Below are 23641 nucleotides of genomic sequence, written 5' to 3' on the forward strand. Positions count from 1 at the left end.
GAAGAGGCTTCCGGGCTACCATAATACCACTCACATCCCAGAGGTAGGGGCTTCTGGGCTGTGGTTCCACTGCTCCCAGACCAGGGGAAGGGACTTCCAGGCCACTATTCCACCACTCACAGCCCAGAGGAGGTGAGACCTGCAGTCACCAATAGCACACCCACTTTGTAAAAATGAGAAGACATGTAAACAAGTCTCAAAAACAGACTTCCAGATCACCTACAGCAACCCCAAAGGGAAATGAGATGGAACACTCTGATACTCAACAAGCTGGACTCCTTGAACTGGCAACAAAGGAGGATCTGGAAACAATGAAATCAGAAATAATTCTCAGATAACAGCAGAGATTGTGCCCATAATGCAAGACATAATTTAAAAATCTAGAGAGGACACAGATAAAAAAATAGAGGAGCTGAGGAACATGATGGAATCCTAACACAGGAAACAAATGGAATCCATAAAACACATACAAACAAATTTCCAGGAGATTTAAAATTTCACTGAAAGTCTACACAAGAGAATGAGCCAAATAGAGGACAGAATTTCAGATATGGAAGATAAGATTGCAATTAGTGACAAGGAAAAGAAAAAATGCTTTAAAACTGTAAGGGACCATGAGAAAGCAATCCAGCAGCTGCTAGACGATCCAAAGAAGAATAACTTAAGACTGATTGGCGTCAACGAAGAAAGAGGAGAGAGTGCAGATGAAACAAAAAAATTTTCACAGAAGTAATGGCAGAAAACTTCCCAAGCAGGGGAAAAGAACTTGACATACAGATAACTGAGGCATATAGGACTCCAAATATCCTTGATCAAAAAAAATCTACACATAGACATATAATTGTTAAGATTTCAGAAACCCAACAGAAGAACAAAGTTCTACAAGCAGTTAGAGAAAAGAAACAAATCACATACAAAAGAAAGCCCATCAGAATCACAGCAGACTTCTCAATGCAAATCCTCAAGGCAAGAAGAGCTAGGAGTGACATATTCCAAGCCCTAAAGAAAAACAGCTTCCAACCCAGATTAGTGTACCCTGCAAAACTATCTTTCAAACTTGATGGAGAAATAAGATACTTTCATGACAAAAAGCACCTTCAGAACTTCATGAATACCAAACCAACACTCCAAAAAATTTTAGACAATATCCTCAGAAAAGAAAATGAGGATCACAAACCCAGGAAGAACAACAGAATGAATCCATTGAGCATGAAAAGAAATTAAATGTTAATGGGGAGAATCCAACAAAAATAAAAAGTCATGACAATGATAAGTCAGTACATATCAGTTATAACCATTAATGTGAATGGTCTTAATTCACCAATCAAAAGAAATAGACTGGTAGAATGGATCAAGAAGCAAAATCCAACAATATGCTGCATACAAGAAACACATTTAATTCAAAAAGAAACTCATAGATTGAAAATTAAGGAGTGGAAAACAATACTCCATGTGACAGGAACCCAAAAAAAGTAGGAGTAGCTATCTGCTTGGCAGACAAAGTGGATTTCAAACCAACACTGTTTAATAGAGACAAAGAAGGACACTATATCCTTGTAAAGGGAACAGCCTAACAGGAAGAGATGACAATCATAAATATATATGAACCAAGCACTAGTGCACCCAACTATATAAAACAAATACTAATGGACATGAAAAGTCATATATGAACTAATACAATTATAGTGGGGGGCCTCAATACCTCACTGTCACAAATAGATATATCAACTAGACAAAAAATAAACAATGAAATACTAGAACACAATCGAACTCCTAAACAAATGAACTTTACAGATATTTACAGTTTTCCACCCCACAAAATCAGAATACACATTCTTTTCAGCTGTATACGGGTCGTTCTCCAAAGTAAACCACATAATTACTCAAAGAACATGTTTAAGTAAGTTCAAAGGAATTGAAGTTATCTCCTCCATGTTATCAGACCATAGTGTGGTGAAATTGGAGATCAGTAACAAAAGGAACCACAAAAAATTTCATAAACACATGGAAATTGAACAACACACTTCTGAATAACCAAAGGGTCAACAGAGGAAATTTAAGAAAAAAATCACACAGTTCCTTCAGTTAAATGACAGTGACAATACAACATATTGAAATCTATGGGACACAATGAAAGCAGTCTTATGAGGGAAATTCATAGCAGTGAATACACATATTATGAAAACAGAGTGAGCCCAATAAAATAACCTGATGGTGAACCTCAACCTTCTAGAAAAAGCACAGCAGGACAAACCCAAAGCTCATACAAGGGAGGAAATTATAAAGATCAGAGCAGAAATCAATTCAATGGAGACTAAGAGAATGACACAAAAAAATCAATGAAACCAAGAGTTGGTTCTTTGAAAGAATAAACAAAATTGACAAACCCTTAGCCAACGTTGTCAGAACAAGGAAAGAAAAGCCCCAAATCCATGCAATTAGGAAGGAAGAGGGTGAAATTACAACAGAAAAGCAGAAATCCAGAGGATCATCAATAGCTACTTCAAGAACCCATATGCTAATAAGATGGAAAACACAGACAAAATGGACAGATTCCTAGATACATATGAATTATCAAAGTTGAATGAAGAAGACCTAAAACTTCTAAATGACCCAACAGCAATGAATGAAATTGAAAATGTAATTAAAAACTTACCAACTAAGAAAAGCCCAGGTCCCGATGACTTCACTGCTGAATTCTACAAGACATTTAGAGAGGAACTACTGCCACTACTCTTTAAACTCTTCAATGAAATTGAAAGGGAAGCAGTACTCCTGAATTCATTCCTGGAAGCAAGTATCACCTTGATCCCCAAAGCAGAGAAAGACCCAACTGAAAATAAGAACTACAGGCCAATCTCACTAATGAACATAGATGCAAAAATTGTTAATAAGATACTGGCAAAGAGAATGCAGAAGATCATACACCCTGACCAAGTGGGAGTCATACCAGTGATACAGGGATGTTTCAACATACACAAATCAGAAATCAATCAATGTAATACACTATATCAATAGAGCCAAGGACAAAAATCCTATGATTATCTCCATAGATGCAGAAAAAGCATTTGACAAAATCCAACATGCATTTATGATAAAAACCCTACACAAAATTGGAATTGATGGTCTCTAACTCAATCTGATAAAAGCCATCTATGAAAAACCAACAGCCAATATCATACTAGATATTCAAAAACTGAAATCCTTCACACTAAAATCAGGAGCAAGACAAGTATTTCCTCTATCATCACTTCTGTTCAATACAGTTTTAGAAACATTAGCCATGGCAATTGAACAAGAGAAAGAAATAAAAGGAATAATGATAGAAAATGAAGAACTCAAATTGGCATTATTTGTAGATGACATGATACTGTATACAGAAGACCCCAAGAATGCCACCAAAAGTTTTCTAGACTTAATAAGCAAATTCAGTAGAGTAGCTGGATACAAAGTCAACACACAAAAATCAATAGCTTTCTTTTACAAGAACAACAGACTCAGTGAGAAAGAAATAGGGCAAACAATTCCTTTCACAATAGCATCCAAAAAACTGAAATTCCTACGAATCAACCTAACAAAAGAAATCAAAGACCTCATCTCTCAAAAGCACTCTGAAAAGATAAATTGAAGAAGATAACAGAAAATGGAAAGACAACCCTGCTCCTGGGTAGGAAGAATCAATATACTGAAAATAGCCATACTTCCAAAACTGCTATGTACATCCAATATAATGCCAAATGAAATCCTAGCAGTATACTTCATGAACTGTGAGTAAACAATCCAAAAGTTTATTTGGAACAAGAAGAAACCCAGAATAGCAAAAGCTATTCTAGGCAACAGAAACATGGCAGGGGATATCACAATCCCCCATCTTGAAACTATACTACAAAGTGACTGTGATAAAAACAGCATGGTCCTGGCAAAGAAACACACCGGAGGACCAGTGGAACAGATTAGAAGATGCAGAAACAACTCCAGACACAATCAGGCATCTCATCTTTGATAAAGGAGCCAAACACTCTCAATGGAGGAAAGATAGCCTCTTTAATAAATGGTGCTGGAAAAATTGGGTTTTAACTTGCCAAAGATTAAAACTAGACCTATATCTCTCACCATGCACTGAACTAAAATCAAAATGGATTAAAAATCTAAATGTTAAAATAGAAATGCTGAATTGGCTGAAACAGAAGTTAGATAGAAATCTTGAAGACATTGGTGTAGGAAAAGATTTTATGAACAAAACCCCAGTTGCCCATGAACTAGCACAAACAATCAACAAGTGGGATCTCTTCTTATTAAAGAGTTTCTGTGCAACAAGAGAAACCAGCAACAGTGTGAAGAGGCACCCCACAATGTGGGAAAAATTCTTCACCTGCTGTTCCTCAGACAAAGATCTACTATCTCAAATCTGTAAAGAACTTTAAAAAATCAGTCCTCCCAAATTTAAAGACTCAGTCCAAAAATGGGCATCTGAAATGAACAGACATTTCTCAGACAAAGAAGTAGAAATAGCAAATAAACACATGAAAAAATGTAAGACATCTCTGGTCATTCGAGAGAGGCAAATGAAAACAACGCTGAGATTGCACCTCACTCCAGAAAGAATGGCTGCTATCATGAAATCAACCAAAAAAAATGCTAGCTGGGCTGTGGGGAAAGAGGAACCCTGCTCCACTGCTAGTGGGAGTGTAGACTGTTGCAACCACTGTGGAAATCAGTATGGAGATACCTCAAAAACTAGGACTGGAAGTCCCATTTGACTCAGCTATTCCCCTGCTGGGTATCTCCCCCAAAGAATTAAAAGAATCATACCACAGTGATATATGTGTACCCATGGTCCTAGCAACACAATGTGTAATAGCTAAAACTTGGAAATAGCCCAAATGCCCATCAACTGGAGACTTGATAAAGAAAATGTGCGGTTTTTTATAAGATGGAGTACTACTCAGCCATAAAAATGAGAAATTAGAGACATTTATAGCTAAATGGATGCCTATTGAGGCAGTACTCTTAAGTGAGGTAAACAGGACACACGTGTAAATACCAAATAGTTTCTCTAGTGTGAGAAACTGAAACTGTAAATAAGCACTAGAAATTATAATAGATCATTATGAAGTAGGAAGAACAGAGCCAAAGGGGAATTGGAAGTGAGAGGGGTAGGAGAAAGGAAAGAAGTGAATGGAATTAATATGAGAAAATGAAAAATGGAAACAAACTCTTTGTAAATAGGGCGGGATGGAGGGATAGAAGGGGGCACTGGAAGGGGAAAAAATAAGAACCAAGAGAGACTATGTAAAGGCACAAATTTTCAATGGTGAATGTCATTATATTGTATACCTAAAATGTACCAATAAAATAATATTTTAGAAAGAATATTTTTCAAAATCACTTAATAGATAAGGAGCAAAGATAACAAAATATATTCTCAAAATAAAAAGATACTTAAATATGACTATGGGATGAACTGGGTGTTGGAACTAATAGGATTCTAGATAGGCTATTATAACTATTCTCAAAGAAGTAACATGAAACATGTTCTAAATGTATGGAAACCCAGCAAATGCATTACCACTCTATAAAGAGAAACAGAAACAATAAAAGGGCTGCATTGAAATCCTAGGAATAAACAATAAATGTTTTGAAACAAAATATAGAAAATTAAAAAGAATTTGACTAGTTGACTGGAAATGTTAAACCAAGTTCCTCAGGCTGAAAGGGAGTGATAGAAGGTAAAATTTGTGTTGTCAGAAACTATGAAGTTATCTCAGAAATAATGAATATCTGTGTAAATGAAAATGAAAATTGTAGATCTTTTTCTCCATAACCTTTTAATAAATTGTATATTGCTTAAAAACTAAAATTGTAGCACTGGCCCAAAGAGGTACATTATATGTGTACATATTAAAAAAAAACCAAAAAAACTTTCCTGTCTTTTGTTGTAACTCTTCAGGAGCCAATCTACATAATTTCATAGAAAAATCATTTCAAAATTAAGTTATGATTAGGCCTAGTTTTCTTGCATATAGGTCAGCTATGACATGCCAAAACATAATCCCATTTTTACCTCTGGTCACAGCTGAGACCTCAATGGTCCTGTGATGCTGTGACACTCAAGGGGAAGATTACATCAGCTGAAGACATCCTGGTTCCTTGAGAAGCAAATAATAAGTAAAGTTTTCACCTGAAGAGGAACAAAATCCTTATCAGCTTAACTCATCCCACCTACTGTTGTAAGAATATCTTTGATCATCTTACTGTCCTAAGCAACATAAGGTCTTCATCAACATAAGATCCTTATGGTCATAAGATTACTGCCACCTTCCAAGACATCTGTTACTTACTCCAACTGTAAGATCTTTGTCAATATAAGATTATCACTGCTCTCTGAGTCATCTGTTACTCCTATGAATCCAATAAATAGTGACAAGTTTGAGATGCCTTTGTCTTTATGGTCCAGAGCAGCATTGATCAGGCCCAGAACCCAGCTTCTTCTTTAAGTATCCTTTCCTGTCTTAATTCTTCAGTTTGCCTTGTGCTTTCATGGCTCACAAGAGAATAGAACCACTGCAATGGTCCCTAACCCCTTGAGTTAAATTTCTCTGTCTATTGCAGTAGTCTTCAATGAAGTCTTCCTTGTCTGTTTAATTTTGCCTGGTACAATTTTTCTTTGATAGTTCATAGACCCAGCTTATGAGTGATTAGCAGGTGTTGCACTGCCCTTGAGTTTTTGAATGCAGAAAACAAACCTAGTTCTTTATAATTTTTAGAGGATAAATATCAGAAAAGTGTTCTGTGGGAGAAAGTATTTCTAAATGGACAATTTCACCACATTTTTAATGATCTTGAATGAGACAATGGCCCCACCAGGATGAGAAATCTGGAAGCAAAGGTGGGAAGGTAGGACTTTAATGAGATTCCTGAAGCACTAACATGACTCTATTTAATTATATAGTCTTATTCATACAGTACTTTAGTAAAAGTGTTGTGATTGTAAATATTTCTAGAAGTGCTAAGAAAATAGATTCTTGCCAAATATACTAATATCAATTTTGTCTTTGATAAAAATGATATAAAAAATTATTATAGGGAGCTAAGTTAGATAGAAATTAATATACAGTCAGAGAGAGACTGGGCTCTCAAAGAAGTCAGCAGAAAAACATAAAGACATCAGAATTGTGGTTGGAGGTTCATCTGAAGAAGGCCAGGGCTCAAGATAAAGATGCAATGGCCAGACCTCCAAGCTTCACTAGGGGATAAACAGTAACTTGGAATTGTACTATAATTAGTACCACCTAGACCAGGAAGTACAGATAGGCATCAGTGGCCCAGGTGAGTGACCAGAGCATCTGGACCCATCCCTTCATAAAAATGCCTTTGTTCTTTCTATTTACCCCTGCTATGTGACTTGCTTCTCCACTGGAGCAATATTAGCTAAGCAACTACACTTGTAATCATATAGATTGATTAGAGTTTGACCTACATTGTACCCACATTGTGACTTTGCTGTATAAATTATCCCTGAAAAAAGCCACTTCCAGGACCACTCTTATTGATACAGGGATGAGATACAGGATGAGAAGAAATAGGACCTCCAAATGATATAAGGGAAATACTGTATTTCTCAAACCATTAGATGTCTGATACACTGAGTTCGTATTCTCTAAAATCAAATAATGAATTCTAGGAACAGTTGAAGTTATGAGTAAGAAATGTTAATTGAGAGAATAGCTCCTGAGAGGCAGGAGGGGTCCTAAATGGGTAAACGAGGACCCCACTTTACAGGGAAGTTTTATAGAGCAAAACCATATGGGTACAACATGGGTTAAAACTATGATCAACCAATAAGGTTACAAGTAGAGTTGCTTAGGTAATAGTGATCTAATGGGATAATAAATCACGTACCAAATGTGCATGGAAACAAGGACTTTTTCTAGGAAATCATGGGTCCAAAGTTCTTGGTCACCCATCTGGGTGACTGATGTCTATCTAGACTTCATTAAGGCAGGTGTTATCATTCATCTTGTCCTTTGAGGAAGTATGCAGGCATGGTCATTTCATCCCTTTATCTTGAAGCCTGGCCTCCAACAGATGCTTCTCTGCTCATGACTGTAATCTGCTTTTACCTTTTCTACTGACTCTCTTGAGGGTCCCGCCCTATCTGGCTACCTATAATATTTCTATCTAACTTAGCTGTCTATAATACTACCTCTCAGGAGCTATCTCTCAATAAAACTTTCCTACTTTTAACCTCCTTTGTCTTTTGGAATTCATTCTTTGATTTCAATCTGTTGTATTTCAAATTCAATTTCAATTTGTTGTATTTGTGGATTTATTCATGTCAAATTAAATTCAAAAGGAAGAACATATAGAAAAATCAAACTTTATGTGCATGCAATAACATTGCAGTTTTATGTAATTCATCAATTATTAGTGTGCTCCTACCATGTAACACACTTGGGCCAGGTATTACAGAAGATGAAGAGTGACATTAGGTGTATATAACTGAAATCCAAATCAGGAAGTTTTTTATTATTTTAGGAATTAAATATTCACAATGAAAGAGATGTTCCAATCCACCCCATGGCTTTCAGATTCTCTGAAAAGAGCAATATAAAAGTTCACACCAGCCAAGTCTTTATGGTGTAGGAAGTCAGGTGCTGAAATGTTCAGATTAAGTAAAATGCAGTGAGATTAACTAAGGATTTGAAGATTCTCTCAGGAAACAAATGAGAATATAAAGTAATTAAAAGCCATGAAACGTATCTCAGAGTGAGGACTAGGCAGCTTCAGTGTCTCATAACTGTTATCTAATTAGTTTTATAAGCTGACGTGCTCAGAAATAGTGATTGCTACTCCCGGGAAAGTACATAGCTAGTGCTTTAGCAGTATAATCACTGACATCCGGGAAGTCTTATCAACAGCTAACAAAGGCCTTGATAATATATTGAGACCTGGTGGATGTGCATAACTAGTTGCATTACCTCTTGTCACTAATAAATACAGCTGTAAGTAAAGGGTTTTCCATAGCCCCTCGTTCCTGGTACAGGCTCAAAGAGATCTATGAAAGCAACATCATTTCCCATACAGGGCATTCCTGGGTTGGCAAGTAAAATTTAGTGGTCTCCACTTCATTATCCCTATGCTATTCTAGTTTTATTCCAATGGCATGGCATGAAATCAATCAGAACAAAAGAAGAAGCAGGAGAAGGGAAAAGCAGGCCCCTTGAGATCTAAGTCTATTTTATTAACTATGGTTATCATCTAAGGCTAGAATAATATGTGGTAAACACTAGGTTTATCTAAATACTGAAAGAAATAAGTGGCAAGGAAGAGAGGTGGGGGAGGCAGGGGGGAGAGTGACTTAAAAAGCTGGAGGATGAGGAAGAGAATCAGAGATTGTATTTAGAGATCAGGATTTCCTATGGTTGGGGGTCACACTCTGTATTTATTGAAAAGCTTTTAAACAGATTATGATGTTTACATGATAAACATATTGTCAGCTTTTCTGGCCTCTATGCTACTTTATTCACAGGGGTGGGAATGGAAAGCTGTCTTTACAGTTTGTATTGCAAACGTCATCTCCTTTTCTTTCTCTTAGCACATTACATTTTTTATTTCTAATGCTTAAAAGTTATACCCTCTTGATAGCACAGATACAACACTGGTTTTTCTGTTGAATTGCTTTTGACAGTTCAGCCTGGAGTAAATCCAAATAGACTAAACAAGCATATGTATGGAAATACCTATAAACCCAAGGAAGTAGAAGATACAATTTCTAGTACAGGAATTGAGCACCTGAATAAACATGAGTCTTGACTATTATTCTGAGACATATGCAGGAATTACTTTAGATATTGCTACTTGACTGGACACCAAAGCAGTGATACACAGTGAGGCATGAAGCCATCTTTCTTTAGTGGGATGGGTATATTAAGGCTCTGGAATTCAGGATAATAGTTCCACAGAACTAAGAGCAGGTATGTATGGTATCCATCAGGAAAATCAGAGGTTTCACAGGGAACATTATTTTGTATGACTTTTCAAAGTCAACACACAACTATATTCTGCACATAGTATGTTGGTGTGAGCAAAAAATGTGATCAACCTTGACATGATAACAGTGTCAGCGCACTTACCAAAGAGACCTAGTTATAACTCCACTTCTTCAGCAGTTTTAGTATATTGAAAAAAATTACAAAGTCATCCAACCATGTTCACACCCCAAAATGTGTCTGACAGCATAGTCAAAGGTTAAAAATGATGGGAAGGATATCAGATTTCAGGGCACTGAAAGAATACAATTTAAGCAAAAGCAACTTCTACAGAGTAGTAGGGATGCTTTTAAGGTAGCTCTCAACCAGGAAGTTCCCACACCAGCAAATGCAGTGCAGACCTACATAATTCCACTTACTGTAATTTCATAAAACAGAGAGACTCTATGCAAAGGTGCCCCAACCTCTCCCCAAAAGGGCATTCCTATGTGTCTGATAGCTGGCAATGAAAAGTTAGTGGGTAACGCTTCAACACTTCAACTAGATACAGAACTGAGGAAGATTCCATGCTTAAAGTGTGACTTGGGAGCCTGAAAGTGAAGCTTTTCTGCAATTAGCAATAAAGAGCTATGGGTCAGAGTTCAGGAAGGTTTAGGACCATAGTAGTGCATAATGAGGAGAATCAGTAATCATACAGAAAAGAACAGAACAAAAGTGGAACTTGCAGGAACCAGTGTAAAGGAATTCTCATGTTATTTTTTGTTGTCATTAGAAAGATCTAAATTATGTGAACACCATAGATGAAGAAGTCAAAACATAATTGAGTGAAAGAAGTTAAACATTCATAAGTAAACACTGACCAGTTCCAATTACACAAAGTTCATAAATCAACAAAACCAATCTATAGTGACAGGAGTAAGAAAGTGACTAGGTATGTGAGTGGGACAGAATGACAGAAAAACGTTAGAAAGAATTGTGGATGACACATCCTCCCCATGACTTCACTGAGTGTAGTTACATGAATGTATAGAATTCATACAATTCTGCACTTAAAGTCTATGCATTTTAAAAAGAGGGGGAGGATACTTGACTTTGGTGGATCCCACCACTAACAGCCTTTGGTCAAACAAGATCAATGTCCTTACAAAATGCCTGCTTGATGTCTGTTTCTAAACAGGGAGGCACATATTTCCCTCCTACTTCCTAGAACTTAAACAAAATGAAGCCATCCTTGAACATTTACTCCTATCACCCCCATTTGGTACTTAACACATTGTGAGCCTCCATAAATATTAAACAGGCACTCCCAGCTCAAGCACTAAGTGAAATTCAAAAGCACACCAGGGAACCAAGAGTGTTCACTAAGCACTGGTAGTGGCATACCACTGATACATTAAATAAAGCTTATACATAAGACATGTTTTTAAAAGCACTTTGGAAAATGCAGTCAATACTCTGCTCAGTTGTGTAAATGTCAAAATACACACTCTCCCTCTCTCTCTCTCTCTCCCTCCCTCCCTCCCTCCCTCACACACTCACACACACACACACAGCAGAAGTGTTACCATTTGTAAAGCTTATTAGTACACAATCATCTCTCAGTAGCTCTGGTCTCTGGAGGATGTACATAAATCTCAGAGGATAGAGAGAAAGGATTCCAGCTTTTCAGGTTTGTGAGCCTTAATTCTCCATCTGTTACTTGATTAATGGAGTAGGTTTGGCACCACTCTGCCCTGCAGCCAAAGCTAGAGCACACTAATGATGACCAATAGGTAGAGAAGGGAAATGGAGAAGACAAGAGTTCATGATACTTAGGTAAAGAGTAGAAAATCATCTATCTTTTTAACTCAGACTTGGAGAGTGTGGAAAAAAAGATTTTGATTTCTTTCTTTGTTCAAACACATGGAAACTTTCTGGCTTTGTTTCTTCATTTTGTATATTTGAATGAAGAAAAAATGAGAATTTAGAGCAAGCACACTACGTACAGCTATGTGTGTATTTGTGTGTGTTCATCAAAGAGAGGTGGGGAATGATCACCCGTGTGCGGGGCTGGCTCTGGGCTTTCCAGAGACTTTCCCTGCAGTTCTCCTTCTCTGCCCCATTCATTCTAGTTGCTTGCTTTTCTGCTAATATCCTCAGTGACTACAATGAAAATAACCCAAAATGACAGCTCAAGATGGGCAAAAACAACTGGTATATGACCATAAAAACAATTTATATTTCAAGCAAACGTGTCCCAGGGTATTTTTGTCAGTTTTCTTTGTTCAAATCTCTGTTATTTCTACTTGAAACCACTCGTGTAGAGACCATATTTTAAAACTGAAAACTGAAAAAATGAAACATGTTTGGCAAAGATAGGAAGAAGTAAAAGGATGAGAGGAATAGTAGGAACTGAGCAAATGAACTTTGTAGTGTTTTCTCCAACTAGCCCTTGTTGCTGTTAGGAGTTGTGGTACATTTGATGGTGGCTCTGTCAGTTGTACCTATGGACATCTAGACTGATATCTGGATAATCATCTACCATGAGTAAGCAAAATTCATATTGGGTGGCAGCATACCCTCACTGGGACTAGAGTCAGGAAAATGTGACTAACGTGTTATTCCCTTGGATATCCTGCTACTGTCTCTAGGGCTGTTCCAAGGAAGATGCTCTTGCATTAGTGACATCCCTTTCGAAATACTGGAATCTGTGCATCCTGGAGGAAACACACTCTCTCTAATCTCAGGGTAGAGTCATCCCCAGGGTCACCATGTCTTCATTCACATGCAATGTTTGTAGGGAAAAAGTGAGGGAGAAGGGAAGTTATGTTCATTTAAATTCCTATTTCACACATTAGCCCAGCCCAAATGGACACTAGATTTTTTCCATTAAATCAGAGAAAATAATGGGATAAGAAGATACAGTTCCCAGAAAGTCATCTTATTTCCAATGAAAATAACTGTTTCTTCTCCCTCTTTCCCTTTGGATCAACATGTGAAACTCTTCTGTTTGAATGAGATGCTTTCTTAACCAACAATTTCCCCTTAACAATATTACAAATAGCTTGTGGAAGAGAAGAGGGGACAGGGAAAGTACCTACCTCTAAATATATTTAAGCCTACATAAAATGGGTTTGTTCATCAGCCAAAGAGGATTATTCAAATTATTTGGAATTGTTAAAAGAATTCTTTTCAGATCATTCTTCCATTGGTACAGTATGCTGGGGATTAAAGTGTGCCTCACAAGTCCTGACTACATAGAAAAACTAATATGCAATTATTAATTTGTATCAGCTTTACTAACCTCTCTTCTTTTCCCCAAATGAAATTCAAATTAAAATATAAGTTGTTTTAAAAATATTTTATCTTTAACCTGAAAATGTATTACAGTAGTGTGTATAGATTCATGTTTATAGAAGCACAATTCACAATAGCTGAATCTTGGAAAAGGACTAAGTTGCAATATGTATATGTACCAACTCCCCACAATGAATGTATCCTTGTATATCACAAACATGTACTAATAAAGTTTTTATCAAATATTTTATCTTTAGAAAAAATCATATATCTTGGTCAAATTCTGTGATAAAAGCAGTGTGAAGAAATCTTTAGAGACTTGCTCTTTGACTATAGAAACATAATTTTACACAGACACACTCACTGAATCAAATAAGAACATGACAGTGAAAGAAGCACATACTTTGCAGGTGCGAATGACTAGGGCCACTTAGTGAACAGGCAATGAATGGGTCTACACAACTCAGAAGAATGAATCAATATATTAGATGCTAATAAAATAGCTGATATCCAAAATGTTAGTCCTGACTCAAGGAAATATTAATTTATTAATTATACTCAGGTTACTTTGTTAAGAAGATAGTGTATCACTTACTATAAAAAATTCATTGCTACAGAAAATGGCCAAATATTTTAATTTTTCAAAGTTTTAACACACATGTAGCAAACTAATTACCTGAAAAAAATGATATTTACAGTACATTTAATTACCTGACTTTAGTACACAAGTGAGATTGTTATAACCACTAGATATATCTCAAATCCATTACTAACCCCTTAAGGGTATCAAGAAAATGATCACTTAATTCTAATGTTGTTATGATTATTTAAAGAGGAAGAAAACTAAAAGAATATAATAGTTAAGTCTTAGATTTGAGGATTAAAATGTCATTTAATTCTTTGGTTAGTAATAGTTGATAAGATTAATGGAGGGCTACAGAATATAGTTGATCATTGGAAGTGGGGAATGAGGGAGAGGGGAGGAGGGCTCCTAGATTTCCCTCTCGAAGAATCAAGTACATTTATGGGTAGGTAGAATCTTGGGGGAGAGCAGATTCCCAGCTATGGCAACCTGGAGCAAAAGTGGAGTGGAGGGCATATACTCATTTTTAGAATTGCTCAATATGTAATCTAAGCTTAAAATACCCAGCCTGAGTTGAAGAGTTCAGTTGGGAGATCTGAAACACGGAAGGTAGGTCTAGACTAAAGACACATATTTAGGAAGCTAGCATATGGATGGCAGGGCAAGAGTAGAAAGATGGGGGATCCCAGAAAGGAGAACAAAGAACACCATGTTTTAAAGATGAGACAGAAAATGTCAATTATTATGCTAAACAATATCAAGAAGTAGAAAATATATTTAAAATTTTATCTCTTCTACTATGTATTTGTATTATTTAATAACTGAAAAAAACATCTGTCATTGAAGATGAAGTGTAATGCAAAACTGAGTACATAAAACAGTAATATATAAATAATCAAAAGATTTGTGAGAAAGTTAGCATTTTACAGTTATTGATATATCTGTCTCCCTTATTTTATGTAAATTCCTCTTGGCTATAAGTCTTATCTTATCCAGCTCAATTTTCCTAAAGTAGAAGACAACAAACCACATAGTTAAGTTTCATATATAGCCAATGCTCAGTAACTTTCAGCAAAATAGAGAATTTTTAACTTAGGCTACACAATGAATTAATTATAGCTCAGCATCTGACAGAGAAAGAATTGCTATAAGAAGAAGTGATAGGTCAGGCTGAGAGGTTTAAATGAAAATGCTCTCATGTGCACTGGTATATACAAACTAGTTTGAATGGTAGGCAGAACAAGTAATAATCCTAGTTTATAGGAAAAGAAACTGATTTATAGATGTGGATATTACTAAAATCCACAAAGTGAATCAGTGGTAGGATCAGACATTACCTTATCCTAAACTTCTGATTTCTAAATACAATTTTTGAATTGGAGCACATTGAATAAGGCAGAATTTGGGAATATTGAACAGAGATACCAAAATTGAAGACATTCAGAGTTTTCAACACATTAAAAAAAGAGAGAACTACTATAGCATTAGCTATGAGAGAAAAGGCTTACATTGAAAAATGTATAGTGTATGGTACTGTACTTTTGGATGGACAAAGAGAAAGAGTATTTGGAATTTGTCTTCTGGAATATATATCCCCCATACATAATATAATTATGTTTACTTCATTAACTATCAGCACACTCTCTTACAGGCCAACTTAGCTCCAAAATATTTATTGACACTGTGATTTTTTATATGACGCTATGATTTTCCTTAAGGAAATGAGTGTACACTAATAATAATTATATCAATAATAATATCAATAATAATCAATAATGATTATATCAAAACCAATTACATATAAATATGAAGCAAAATAGGATATAGTATTTTTTTAGAAAAAAATATAATGAGTATTTGAGGAAATGAAAGCATACTCAGCTGCAAAGGAAGAAATTGACTTCATAGATAACATGACAGTTGAGAGAAGCTTCTATGTATGACATGATATATTTCCTAGACACCTTCTCACAAATTATGTTTTAAAATTATGAGTAGAGAATAAAGACGAAGAGTGAAATGGGTGACAAATACGAGATCCCACAGAGAGAGAAACACAGCCATAAGTGTGCAATTTTTCTAGTTTCTTGGAATGCAGATAACAGGTGGTACAGTATTACTAACTGACTCTATAAGCTGAAAACCTTAACCATCATGGAAATTATTCAGGTAGAAGAAAAATGTGTTTGACTCTTTTGTTAAATCACCTCAAGGATTTTTTAACTAAACTTAGACATAGATTGACAGCAAATAGAATGAATTGGGAAATTAAGTTTAGAGTACAGGATAAAATAGTGTAAATTTGAAGTATATATGGAAGTATCAATGATGATTTTCATATAGGCAACTGGAGATGAACTGACAGGATTCTACCACAAGCAAATCATAAAAAGGAGTGATATGGTTTGAGTGTGGTCTACTTTACCACCATGGACTCATTATGATTAATAGCTTGATCCTCAGAAAGTACTGTGGGACCTTTAGGAAGTAGGTCTAGTGGAAGGTTCCTAGGTCATTGTGGGTATTCCCTCAGAAGGTAGTTGTCTGGCGAGTCCTTGGTTCTTCTCACATTAATATCTGAATAAAAGCCTGAGTATGTCTTCTCCACCCTCCTCAACCCTGTTTCAAGATATCATTATTTGCTTGCTCCTACACACATTGATGCCACTGCTATTTGTGTTATAAGTGCTGCAGTCAAGGGGCACAAAGCCTGAGCTACATCTTATGGATTCTTAACCTCCAAAACTGTGATCTGAATAAATCTTCTTTTCTTCATAGGTAACCTATTTTGGGTATCTTATTATACTGATGACAAACTGAATAATATACTGAGAAATTTAATTCCCAAGGAATAGAGGTAGAAAGCAAAAGGATGGATATAATAGACACATGTTTCCACAGATATTTGCAATTAACAAAATGTTTCATGTCAAACAGTGTTTGACCCTCACAACTGTAAGACAAGGAGGAAAAATGGTCTTGTTCCTATTTTAGAAATGAAAAATAAGCTTAATATAGGTGACATTTTTGAGGAGATAAAAATGTATGCAGTAGAGGTAGATTAAGTAATAGGTCATCTGGATTTACTTCATTGTTATTTTCAAGGTAATCATTAAAAATAATGACCAATGGACAGGTGCAAAAGTAACATCCAGAGGCCCAACAATATTCCATCCAGAAGCAGATCTCAGCAAGAAGCACATATGAACCAGAGCAGTGCTGTTGTGGGCAGATCCTAGCTAGGGTCCTGCCCCAACCCCAGCAACTCAGACCCACAGGCCCAGGCAAAGGCCTGCCTGGAAAAGAGCTGCACAGGCACACAAACCAGAGGCCCACCCCAATACCATTGGTAAGTGAGCTCAGATCCCAGCCAGAAGCCTGCTCAGTCACCAGCAACTGGGATGCACAGCCCCCACCCAAAGGCCCTCCCAGCCACCAGCTACATAAGGGGGACAGGCCTCAGCCAGAGGAGCACAAGGATACCACCCCAGTGTGCAGAGGCCCCAGTCAGAATCTGGAATGGACAGCAGGGCAGCACAGGGATCCAGAAGGCCACCATTCTAAACCCAGGAATGGCACAGGAGTGAGCATCAGAGAAAAGGCCTCTCAGTGGCTCCCTGAGAATTGAGGACCACTAGGTGAGCAAAAAGTAACTTCAACAAAAGCACAGCAGGCTGCATCTGATGAAATAAGGAGACACATAAACAAGTCTCAAAACCATGCTTCCAGCTCACCAAAGGCAACCTAAAAGGTCAATGAGATGGAAAACTCTGATACTCAACAACCTGGAGCCCTGAACTGATAACAAAAGATGATCTGGAAAAAAGGAAATCAGAGGCCAGGGATTTAGCTCAGTGGTTCCAGCACATGCCTCACAAGCACAAGGTCCCAAGATTGATCACTGGTACCAAAAATAAATAGATAGATAGATAGATAGATAGATAGATAGATAGATAGATAGATAGATAATACATGAAGTCAGAAATAATTTCTCATATAACAACAGAGATTTTGTCCATAGTGCCAGACATGATTAATAAATATAGACCAGACACAGATAAAAAAATAAAGGAGCCAAGGAACATGATGGAATCTCAACATAGGAAACAAATGGAATCCATAAAACAGATCCAAACAGATTTTCAGGAGATTAAAAACCCGATTGAAAGTTTACACAGTAGAATGAGCCAATGTGAGGACAGAATTTCAAATATAGAAGGTAGGATTGGAATTAGTGACCAGGAAAGAAAAATATCTTTAAAATAGTGAGGGATCACAAGAAATCAATCCAGCAACTTCTAGACAATGCAAAGAAGAATAATATAAGACTGATCAAAGTCAATGAAGAAAGACGAGAGAGTGCAAATGACAGAAAATAACTTTTCAGAGAAGTAATGGCAGAAAACTTCCCAAATAGGGGAAATGAACTTGACATAAAGATAAGTGAGGCATATAGCACCCTAACTAGTGCTGCTCAAAAAAAATCTACACCTAGACATATAACAGTTAAGATTCCAGGAACCCAACAGAACAAAATTCTACAAGCAGTTAGATAAAAGAAACAAATCACATACAAAGGAAACCCATCAGAATCACAGGAGGCTTTTCAACACAAACCCTCAAGGCAAGAAGATCCTGGAGTGAAACATTTCAAGCCATAAAGGAAAAGAGCCTCAAACCCAGACTGATGTAGCCTGCAAAACTATCTTTCAAAATTGATGGAGAAATAAGATATTTTCATAACAAAGAGCTCCTTAGTAACTTCATGAATAATAAAACAGCATACCAAACAATTTTAAGCACTATCCTAGGAAAAGACAATGAGGATCACAACCCAAGGAAGCCCAGCAGACTGAATCCATCAGGTATGACAAGAAATTAAACAAAAAGGGAAGAATCCAACAAAAAGAAAAAGTCATGACAAGGTTAAGTCAATACCTATCAGTCATAACCATCAATATTAATGCTCTCAATTCATGAGTCAAAAGAAATAGACTGGTGGAATGGGTCAAGAAGCAAGATCCAACAATATGCTGCATACAAGAAACACATTTCAAAAAAAAACTCATAGACTGAAAGTTAAAGTGTGGAAAACAATACTCCATGCAACAGGAACCTGAAAAAAAGCAGGAGTAGCTATCCTCTTTGCAGACCAAGTGGATTTCAAACCAACACTGATTAAGAGAGACAAAGGACACTACATCTTGTAAAGGGAAAAATCCAAGAGGGAGAGATGACAATCATTAATATATATGCACCAAATACTACTGTGCACAATTATATAAAACAAATTCTAATGGATATGAAAAATTAAATGAGCACTAATACAATAATAGTGAGGAAACTCAATACCCCACTGTTACAAAGATAGATCCACTAGACAGTAAATAAACAACAAAATACTGAAACTCAATCAAACTCTTGAACACATGAGCTTAACAGATGTTTATAGAGTGTTTCAAACCCTAAAATCAAAATACACATTCTTTTCAACTGCACAAGGGTCATTCTCCAAAACTGACCACATATGTGCTCAGAGAACATGTTTAAGTAAGTGCAAAGGAACTGAAGTTATCCCCTGTATATCATCAGACGATAATGTGATGAACTTGGAGATCAATAGAAAAACAAACCTCAAGAATTATAAAAACCCATGGAAATTGAACAACACACTTCTGAATAACCAATGGGTCACAGAAGAAATTAAAGAATAAATAAGACAATTTCTACAATTAAATGACAATGACAATACAACATATCAGAATCTATGGGACACAATGAAAGCAATCTTAAAAGGGAAATTCATAGCAATGAATATTGGGAAAACACAGTGAGATCAAATAAACAACCTGATGTTGAACCTCAATCTTCTAGAAAAAGAAGAACAGGACAAACCCAAAGCTTATACCAGGGAAGAAATTATAAAGATCGGTGCAGAAATCAATGCAATGGAGACTAAGAGAACAATACAGAAGATCAATGAAGCCAAGAGTTGGTTCTTCAAAAAAATAAACAATTGACAAACGCTTAGCCAACCTTATCAAAAAAAGGAAAGAAAAGACCCAAATCCATGCAATTTGGAATGAAAAAGGAGAAATTACAATGGACCCAGCAGAAATCCAGAGGATCATCAATACCTACTTTGAGAATGTATATGCCAATAAGATGGAAAACACAGAAGAAACGGACAAATTTTTGGAAACATGAATTACCAAAGTTGAACAAAGAAGATCTAAAAATTCTAAACAACCCAATATCCATCAAAGAAATTGAAAATGTAATTTAAAAACTTACCAACTAAGAAAAGCTTCGGTCCTAATGGCTTCAGTGCTGAATTCTACAAGACATTTAGAGAAGAACTATTGCCACTATTGTTTAAACTCTTCAATGAAATGGAAAGGGAAGCAATACTCCCAAATTCATTCCTGGTAGCCAGCATCACTTTGATCCCAAAAGCAGAGAAAGATTCAACTGAAAAAGAGAACTATAGGCCAGCCTCACTAATGAACATAGATGTACAAATCCTTAATAAGATACTGGCAAATAGAATGCAGATTATCAAGAAGGTCATACATTCTTGAAGCTCTGCTCCATGCTAAGAATGAGGTTCTGAAGAACTGACTGGACAAAGAAGGCCACTCAAGATATTCCTTTATCATTTTTCATGTATGGAATGAGTCCTGATTATAACTGTATGATTCTAGATACTACTGAAGAGTGTGCAGAGGAGGAGGCTTCTGGGCCAAAGTGCCACAGCTCCCAGGGCAAAGGAGGTGAGGCACGCAGGCACCAGCAGCACACACACCATGCCCCCCTTGAAATGATAAGACACATAAACAAGTCTCAAAATCAGATTTCCAGATCACCTAGAGCAACTCCAAAGGGAAACAAAATGGAACATTCGAAAACTCAAACAACTGGACTCCCTGAATTGGTAACAAAAGAGGATCTGGAAAAAATGAAATCAGAAATAATTTCTCAGATAACAGCAGAGATTGTGCTCACAGTGCAAGACATGATTAATAAATCTAGAGAGGAGCAGAGGAACATGATGGAATCCCAACATAGAAAACAAATGGAATACATAAAACAGATACAAACAGATTTCCATGAGATTAAAAACTGCACTGAATGTCTAGACAGCAGAATGAGACAATGTGAGGACAGAATTTCAGATATAGAAGATAAGATTCCAATTAGTGACCAGGAAAAGAAAAATTGCTTTAAAATTGGAAGGGACCAGGAGAAATCAATCCAGCAGCTGTTAGACGATGCAAAGAAGAATAACAAAAGACTGGTTGCAGTCAATGAAGAAAGAGGAGAGAGTGCAGATGACATAAAAAATAACTGTTCATAGAAGTGATGGCAGAAAACTTCCCAAGCAGGGAAGAAGAACTTGACATACAGATAAATGAGGCATATAGGACACCAGCTAGCCTTGATCAAAAAAAAAAATCTACATGTAGGCATATAATAGTTAGGATTTCAGAAACCCAACAGAAGAACAAAATTCTACAAGTAGTGAGAGAAAAGAAACAAATCACATACAAAGGAAAACCCATCAGAATCACAGCAGACTTTTCAATGCAAACCCTCAAGGCAAGAAGAGCTTGGAGTGATGTGTTTCAAGCCCTAGAGGAAAACAGCCTCCAACCCACATTGATGTACCCTGCAAAATTATCTTTCAAAATTGATGGAGAAATAAGATACTTTCATGACAAAGAGCACCTTCAGAACTTCATGAATACCAAACCAGCACTCTAAAAAATTTTAGACAATGTCCTAGGAAAAGACAAAGAGGATTACAACCCCAGGAAACCCAGCAGAATGAATCTGTTGGGTGCAACAAGAAATTAAAAGCAAAGGGGGAGAATCCAACAAACAGAAAAAACCATGACAATGAAAAATCAATATGTATGAGTTATAACCAACAATGTTAATGGTCTCAACTCACCAATCAAAAGAAATAGAATGGCAGAATGGGTCAAGAAGCAAGGTCGGACAATATGCTGTATACAAGAAACACATTTAATTCAAAAAGAAACTCATAGTCTGAAAGTTAAAGGGTGGAAAACAATAATACATGTGACAAGAACCCAAAAAAAACAGCAGAAGTAGCTATCCTCTTTGCAGATCAAGTGGATTTCAAACGAAAATCTGAAACACTCTGGTCCCAGGAATTTCAGATAAGGTATAGTCAACTTGTATGGACAAATCTATTGTGAACATGTGTTTTCATTCCTCTCAAGTAAAAACTTAAGAACAAAAATGTTGGTTCTTAACAGTAATACAAGAAATTTCTATATTGTTTTCCAAAATGGTTTTGTCATTTTACATTCACATTAGCAGCATTAGAAGGTTCTAAATGGTTCACACCTAAGCTGCCATATGTTCTTTTAAAACTTTTAACTTCATCTCCCTAATGAGTGTATAATATGATCTTCTTATTTACTGATTAGTATTTTTCTGATTCTAGTGTTGCACACCTTTCCTTGTGCTGTACTGGCTATCATCTTCTTGTGTCTACTTTTTAATTGGGTTGTCTATTAATGAGCAGTAAGAATTCTTTATATATTCTGATCATAAGTTATATGCATTATAAATACGGTCTGTTTAAGGAATACTTTTCATTTTCTTAACAATGTCATTTAAAGTCCAAAATTTTGATGGCATCTCATTTATCAACTTTTTTCTTTTATACATCATGTTTTTTATATCCTAGGAAATTCTCGCCTATCCTAAATTCATAAACATTTTCCCTTATAATTTCTTCTTAAAGTTTTGTAGTTTTAGTCTTTCATATTTAGGTTCATAGATCCTTTCAAGTTATTTTTATGTATGGAAATAAAGGGTTGAAGTTAATTTTTTAAATACGGATACTAGGTGTTCCAGTACCATTTGCTGAAAACATTATGTTTTCCTCTGCTCTTGAATTGAGTTTATGTTCTATAAAATGTTAATGTTAAATAATCTTTCAGAACTCATTGAACATATATGGACCATATATGTGTGGACCATATATGTGTGGTTCTATTTCTAGATTCTCTGTTTTATTCCAATGATTTATATGTCTTTGGTTATACCAACACTGCCTTCATTACTGTAGCTATAGAGGAAGTGTTAAAATTAGCTACTAAATGTCTTCCAATAGTGTTTTTTTTTCTTTTTTACTTTTCTAGGTCCTTTGTACTCCTACATAACTTTTAAATTTCAGTATCCACTTCTTCATTTATAGCAAGTATACATAGACCTGAATTTTTATACATACCTTGTGATTTCTAATTCTGCTAAATTCAAATAGAAACTCTAGGGCCTCCTAAAGATTTCTTAGTATTTTCTCTGTAGATGCTCATTTCATCTACATATAAAGATTTTACTTCTACTTTGCCAATCCTATCCTAATTGTGTCATTGTATTGCCAGACTATTTTGTTTTTGGACTATGTTTTAAAGTTTAACGGACAGATGAAGGGTAGGCATATCTGCCCTTGTTGCCCACCTTAGGGAGAAAACATTGTATCTTCTCCATTCATATAATGTGTTTTTGCTGGAAGTATGGAGTACATGTCTTTGATCTGTTGGAGAAGGTTCTGTTCTACTTCTAGTCTCCTAATAGCTTTTACCAAGAACAGTTGTAGAATTTAGGCCAATGCTTTTTCTGCAACTAGTGACAGGATCATATAGCTCTTTCTTTTCCTCTGATAAGATGATGAGTTTTGGGGGTGGATCTTCCAATGCTAAACCAACACTGCCATCCCTGTAAGAAAACCACTTTCCACATACTGCCAGAT

This window comes from Heterocephalus glaber, unplaced genomic scaffold (assembly GCF_053883595.1).
Source record: "Heterocephalus glaber isolate CG9 unplaced genomic scaffold, H.glaber_assembly_v1.0 deba00000331, whole genome shotgun sequence".
Lineage (NCBI taxonomy): Eukaryota > Metazoa > Chordata > Mammalia > Rodentia > Bathyergidae > Heterocephalus > Heterocephalus glaber.